The sequence below is a fragment of the Arachis ipaensis genome, chromosome B10 (genome assembly GCF_059453495.1).
Source record: "Arachis ipaensis isolate K30076 ecotype BB chromosome B10, ASM5945349v1, whole genome shotgun sequence".
In the NCBI taxonomy this organism is placed as follows: Eukaryota; Viridiplantae; Streptophyta; class Magnoliopsida; order Fabales; family Fabaceae; genus Arachis; species Arachis ipaensis.
In genome coordinates, this window is record NC_142435.1 from 86502277 (window position 1) to 86509544 (window position 7268).

Sequence of the window (7268 nt, forward strand, 5' to 3'; positions counted from 1 at the left end):
CAGAGTTCTCTGTCTGTTGCTGAGTGGATGATGGAAAAGGTTTATTATTGTTAAACCTGTTTCTTCCACCATTATTAAAGCCTTGTTGAGACTTTTGATCCTTCCATGAGAAATTGGGGTGATTTCTCCATGATGAGTTATAGGTGTTTCCATAAGGTTCACCTAAGTAATTTACCTCTGCTATTGCAGGGTTCTCAGGATCATAAGCTTCTTCTGCATAAGAAGCCTCTTGAGTACTGTTGGATGCAGCTTGCATTCCATGCAGACTCTGAGAGATCATATTGACTTGCTGAGTTAATATTTTATTCTGAGCCAATATGGCATTCAGAGTATCAACTTCAAGAACTGCCTTCTTCATAGGCATCTCATTACTCACAGGATTCCTTTCAGAAGTGTACATGAACTGGTTATTAGCAACCATGTCAATGAGTTCTTGAGCTTCTGCAGGTGTTTTCTTTAGGTGAATGGATCCACCTACAGAAGTGTCCAGTGACATTTTTGATAGCTCAGATAAACCATCATAGAATATATCCAGGATGGTCCATTATGAAAGCATGTCAGAAGGACACTTTTTGGTCAACTGTTTGTATCTTTCCCAAGCTTCATAGAGGGATTCACCTTCTTTCTGTCTGAAGGTTTGAACATCAGCTCTAAGCTTGCTCAGCTTTTGAGGAGGAAAGTACTTGGCTAAGAAAGCCGTGACCAGCTTATCCCAAGAGTTCAGGCTGTCTTTGGGTTGAGAATCCAACCATAATCTAGCTCTGTCTCTTACAGCAAAAGGGAAAAGCATGAGCCTGTAGACTTCAGGATCTACTCCATTAGTCTTAACAGTATCACATATCTGCAAGAATTCAATTAAGAACTGAAAGGGATCTTCAGATGGAAGTCCATGAAACTTGCAGTTCTGCTACATCAGAGAAACTAATTGAGGTTTCAGCTCAAAGTTGTTTGCTCCAATGGCAGGAATAGAGATGCTTCTTCCATGTAAATTGGAATTAGGTGCAGTAAAGTCACCAAGCATCTTCCTTACATTATTATTATTTTCGGCTGCCATCTCCTCTTCCTGTTCGAAAATTTCTGAAAGGTTATCTCTGGATTGTTGTATTTTAGCTTCTCTTAGTTTCCTTTTCAGAGTCCTTTCAGGTTCTGGATCTGCTTCCACAAGAATGTTCTTATCCTTGCTCCTGCTCATATGACAAAGAAGAGGGCACAGAAAAATAATAATAATAATAGAGATCCTTTATACCACAGTATAGGGATCCCTGTGTGAGTGGAAGAAAAGAGGGAGATAAAGAATGTAATGTAATGGAAGAAACACAACTATGAGGAGGGTAAAGATGTGAGATGAGATGTTAGTAGATGAATAAATAAATAGAATAAGATGGGAGAGGGAGAATTTTCAAAAATAATTTTTGAAAAAGGGTTAATGATTTTCGAAAATGGTTTTTGGAAAAATGTTAGTATTTTTCGAAAATTTTTAAAATCAAAAATAAAAATAAGAATAATTAGTTAATTAAAAAGAAATTTTTGAAAAAGAGGGAAGATATTTTCGAAAATTAGAGAGAGAGAGTTAGTTAGGTAGTTTTGAAAAAGTTAAGAAACAAACAAAAAGTTAGTTAGTTAGTTGAAACAAATTTTGAAAAGATGAGAGGTTAGGAAGTTAGAAAAGATATTTTGAAATCAAATTTTTGAAAAAGATAAGATAAGAAGATATTTTTGAAAAGATATGATAGAAATTAGTTTTTGAAAAAGATTAGATTTTTAAAATCACAATTAATGACTTGATTCACAAGAAATCACAAGATATGATTCTATAACTTAAAGTTTGAATCTTTCTTAACAAGCAAGTAACAAACTTCAAATTTTTGAATCAAAACATTAATTGATTATGTTATTTTCGAAAATTTGATATAAAAATAAGAAAAAGATTTTTGAAAAATATTTTTGGAATTTTCGAAAATAACTAAGAATTTTGAAAAAGATTTGATTTTTGAAAAAGATTTTGAAAAAGATAAGATTTTCAAATTGAAAATTTGATTTGACTCATAAGAAACAACTTGATTTTAAAAATTTTTGAAAAAGTCAACTCAAATTTTCGACTTTGATGAGAGAAAAAGGGAAAGATATTTTTTTGTTTTTTGAATTTTTATGATGAGAGAGGAAAACAGGAAAAATGATGCAATGCATGAAAGTTATGGATCAAAACAATGAATGCATGCAAGAATGCTATGAATGTCAAGATGAACACCAAGAACACTTTGAATGTCAAGATGAACATCATAGACACAATTTTGAAAAATTTTTAATGCAAAGAAAACATGCAAGACACCAAACTTAGAATTCTTTAATGCTTACGCACTAAGAATTCAAGAATGCATATGAAAAACACCATACAACACAAAACAAAAAATCATCAAGATCAAACAAGAAGACTTACCAAGAACAACTTGAAGATCATGAAGAACACTATGAATGCATGAAATTTTCGAAAAATGCAAGATGCACATGCAAATGACACCAAACTTATGACATGACTCATGACGCAAACAAGAAACACAAAAAATGTTTTTGATTTTTATGATTTTCTAATTTTTTTGGATTTTTCAAAAATTAATTGAAAAAGGAAAATAAGGATTCCAAAATTTTTAATATGAATTCTAGGAATCTTGCATTGTTATTCTAAAGCTTCAGTCCAGGAATTAGACATGGCTCACTAGCCAACCAAGCTTTCAATGAAAGCTCCGGTCCAAAACGCTAGACATGGCCAATGGCCAGCCAAGCTTCAGCATGTAATTCAGACAAGACATGCCTGACATACCCTACAGTCGTATAGCAGCTGATGGTTGGAAGCCTCAGTCCAAAAGAATTTAGACATGGCTTTACAGCCAGCCAAGCTTCACATGCTTCATGAAACACTAGAATTCATTCTTAAAAATTTTGAATCTAAATTTTTTTTTTCGAAAATAGGTGAGAAAATTTTGAAATATTTTTGAAAAAGTTTTGAAAAGAAAACAAAAACAAAAATTCCCTAATCTGAGCAACAGGATGAACCGTCAGTTGGTACGCGGAATTGTGATTACACTTTAATTATGTAAAGTTCATTGCTCTTTCTTTTCCTGAAAATGGCGCCAAAAATATGATGCCAAAACCACAGTTCACAACTCCGTGTAACTGACCAGCAAGTGCACTGGGTCGTCCAAGTAATACCTTACGTGAGTAAGGGTCGAATCCCACGGAGATTGTTGGTATGAAGCAAGCTATGGTCACCTTGCAAATCTCAGTTAGGCAGATATAAATTGATAATGGTGTTTTCGAATAATAATTAATAGAATAGGGATAGAAATACTTATGTAATTCATTGGTGAGAATTTCAGACAAGCGAATGGAGATGCTTTCGTTCCTTTGAACCTCTGCTTTCCTGCTATCTTCATCCAATCAGTCTTACTCCTTTCCATGGCTGGCTTTATGTGATACATCACCACTGTCAATGGCTACTTTCGATCATCTCTCGGGAAAATGATCCAATGCCCTGTCACAGCACGGCTAATCGTCTGGAGGCATCACCCTTGTCAATGGCTTCATCTTATCCTCTTAGTGAAAATGGTCAACGCACCCTGTCACGGCACGGTTATTCATCTGTCGGTTCTCGATCATGCTGGAATAGGATTTACTATCCTTTTGCGTCTGTCACTAACGCCCTGCAATCGCGAGTTTGGAGCTCGTCACAGTCATTCATTCATTGAATCCTACTCGGAATACCACAGACAAGGTTTAGATTTTCCGGATTCTCTTGAATGCCGCCATCATTCTAGCTTACGCCATAAAGATTCTGATTAAGAGATCTAAGAGATACTCATTCAGTCGAAGGTAGAACGGAAGTGGTTGTCAGGCACGCGTTCATAGGGAATGATGATGATTGTCACGTTCATCACATTCAGATTGAAGTACGAATGAATATCTTAGAAGCGAAATAAGATGAATTGAATAGAAAACAGTAGTACTTTGCATTAATCTTTGAGGAACAGCAGAGCTCCACACCTTAATCTATGAAGTATAGAAATTCTACCGTGAAAATACATAAGTGAAAGGTCCAGGCATGGCCGAGATGGCCAGCCCCCAAAACGTGATCAATCGATCAAAAGATAATCCAAAGATGTCTAATACAATAATAAAAGGTCCTATTTATAATAAACTAGTCACTAGGGTTTACATGAGTAAGTAATTGATGCATAAATTCACTTCCGGGGCCCACTTGTTGTGTGCTTGGGCTGAGCTTTAACTTTCCATGTGCAGAGGCCATTTGTGGAGTTGAATGCCAGGTTTTGATCCATTACTGGCGTTCAACTCTGGTTTTGGATCCTTTTCTGGCGCTGGACGCCAGAATTGGGCAGAGAGCTAGTGTTGAACGCCAGTTTGCGTCATCTAAACTTGGCCAAAGTATGGACTATTATAAATTTCTGGAAAGCCCTGGATGTCTACTTTCCAACGAAATTAGAAGCGTGCCATTTTGAGTTCTGTAGCTCCAGAAAATCCATTTTGAGTGCAGGGAGGTCAGAATCCAACAGCATCAGCAGTCATTCTTCAACCTCTGAATCTGATTTTTGCTCAAGTCCCTCAATTTCAGCCAGAAAATACCTAAAATCACAGAAAAACATAGTAAAGTCCAGAAATGTGAATTTAACATAAAAACTAATGAAAACGTCCCTAAAAGTAACTAGATCCTACTAAAAACATACTAAAAACAATGTCAAAAAGCGTATAAATTATCTGCTCATCAACAACTATCCAATTGGATGAAGATGGAAAGCTTTCTAGTAAAATCAAGAGAAAAGAAAGAAGAAGAATAATGAAAACTATTATTGATCCATCAAATTACAACAGAGCTCCCTAACCCAATGAAAAGAGTTAGTTGATCATTGCTCTACCAAAATAGAAAAGAAAGAAAGTGCAGAAAAGTAAAGAGGAAGATTAAAACTAAAATTGAAACTTCAAAATTCATAAATGAAAAGTACAAAGAAAAAAAAAGAAGGAAAAGTGTGTGAGGGGAGGGAGTCCGAAGACCCCTCTTCAATCCCCCAATTCCAGTGTTTCCGTCCCCCCTTGAATGTAAAAACTAAGGCCTTTATATAGGCTCTCCTAAATTACAAAATGAAATTAAAAGCAAATTACAATTAAATGAAAATTCCTATTTTAGATGCTTCTTGTGGCCTTGATTGGTTGACACTTGTGGGCTTGCTTCCTTGAGGTTGGGTGGTCCCTGAAAGAGAAGTGAATCAAATTGAGGTCCAGGGCGACTTGGTGTCATTGCTGCCGTTAACCATACTAACGCTACAAGTGTGGCGTAAGTGCTAAAGTTAGTGTGGCTAACGTCACACTTGCTACTCAGTTGGTGTTTTGGGGATTAAAAAGTCGCTGGCATAGTCGCTAGCGTTACTGGAAAACGTGAGTCACAATAACGTTAGCGATTAGGGGTTGAATATTGCCAGGTTCTGAAGTTCAAACTTACTGTCCACCCCATACTATTATATATTGTTGGAAAGCTCTAGATGTCTACTTTCTAACCCTTTTGGAAGCGCATCATTTGGAGCTCTACAGCTCGAGTTACATTTCTTGGAAGGTGAAGAGGTCAGATGGCCTTACTACAGGTTGATACCATGTTCATCTTTGCACTTTCGGGGCAGGTTTTCTCCCTCAAATTTAGTATTCACCGTATAGTTCCAAATATGGTTGGAAAGCTCTGGAATTCTACTTTCCAATGCCACTAGAATCACCTCATTTGGAGCTTTGTGGCTCAAGTTATTCTTGTTTGAAGAAGGCATGGTCATGCTGCAGGGTGAGATTTTTGCCTACGTTAATGTCCACGATAGTGTAACTAACGTGGCCATTAACGTGGGTCCTTCTTTGCTTCGCAAACATTAGTGGCATTCACCTTTTCCACTAATGTTGGCGTTTCCCTTTCCTTCCACGTTAGTTCCCACGTTAATGTAACTAACGTGGAAGCTAACGTGGGTGTTCTAGCCTTCGCAAACGTTAGTGGCATTCACTTTTTCCACTAACGTTGGCGTTTTCCTTTCCTTCCACGTTAGTTCCCACGTTAATGTAACTAACTTGGAGACTAACATGGGTCTTCTTGCCCGTTACTAACGTTAGTGGTGTTTACTTTTACCACTAACGTTCCATGCTCTCCTTCTTCAAAGTTAATGCCACTAACTTTCTCACCAATGTTGGGGCTTCTCTTTTCTTCTACGTTAATGGCCACGTTAGTGGCACTAACATAGCCACTAACGTGGCTCTTCTCTACTTCTTATTACCTGAAATCAATCAAACAAAGTGCATCAAAGTCTTGCTCTTAATCGTGGGATCATGCATCATCCATTTTATCATTCAATTCATGCATAATTCTCATGAAATATTCAAAATTCACAATGTTTGCTTGAATCATGGTATGAATGCATTTTCAACCAAATACTTGCTTATTTTCTAAGAAAATACATGAAACCAACCTAAAGCATACAAAAAATGGCTAGTAAAACTAGCCAAGATGCCCTGGCATCAATTGGCTCCTCCTGATTCCTCTCTTGCAGTGTGGTTCCGGACCTTAGGGTGATGGCATTGATACCACCCTTTGGATTGGATAAGGTTTGAGAAGGAATTCCACTGGAGCTTGCATGTTGAGTGTTTAAAGTATTAGATGATCCCATATGAGAGATGAGAGCTTGTATAGCAGATGTCAGACCGTTAAGTGAACTTTCCATGCTTCTTTGTCCTTGCGCAAGGGATTGAAACATCTCGTCATTCGGAGAGGAATTAGAATAAGTGATATGCGAAACTTGTTGTTGGTTGTGCTGTGGTCCTTGGGATTGCCTCAGGTGAGGTGCTCTGTAAGGCTGGTTCTGATTCTGCTGCCTGTTGTTGTTATTATTCCACCTCTGATTTCCCTGATTGTCTCTACCTCCTCTGTTATTGTTGTCCCTCCAACCCTGGTTGGAATTATCTCTCCAGCCATGGTTGGAGTTGTCTTGCCAACTCTGGTTATAGTTTCCACTTTGGTTGTAGTTGCCTCCTTGTTGATTGTATCCTTGATTCGGGCAGTCATAAAAGTTATGAGTAGCTGCTACAGTATTGTCTTCATATTGGAGCTGCGGACATTCATCAGTATAATTACTATAATCAGCACAGATTCCGCACACTCTCTGTGGAACCAACTGTTGGCCTTGTTGAGCTTGTTGTTGACTCAACTTCATCTGCCTCAGTAAGTTGGTCATTTC

At 37.4% G+C, this 7268-nt stretch overlaps 1 non-coding gene across 1 annotated transcript; it reads left to right on the top strand.

Moving 5' to 3' along the window:
- The first annotated feature begins 550 nt into the window (after window positions 1-550).
- Window positions 551-658, top strand: LOC148580731 (small nucleolar RNA R71). The gene has a single exon (XR_015895832.1). It is a non-coding gene; the product is annotated as a small nucleolar RNA R71 (small nucleolar RNA).
- The last annotated feature ends 6610 nt before the right edge of the window (window positions 659-7268 follow it).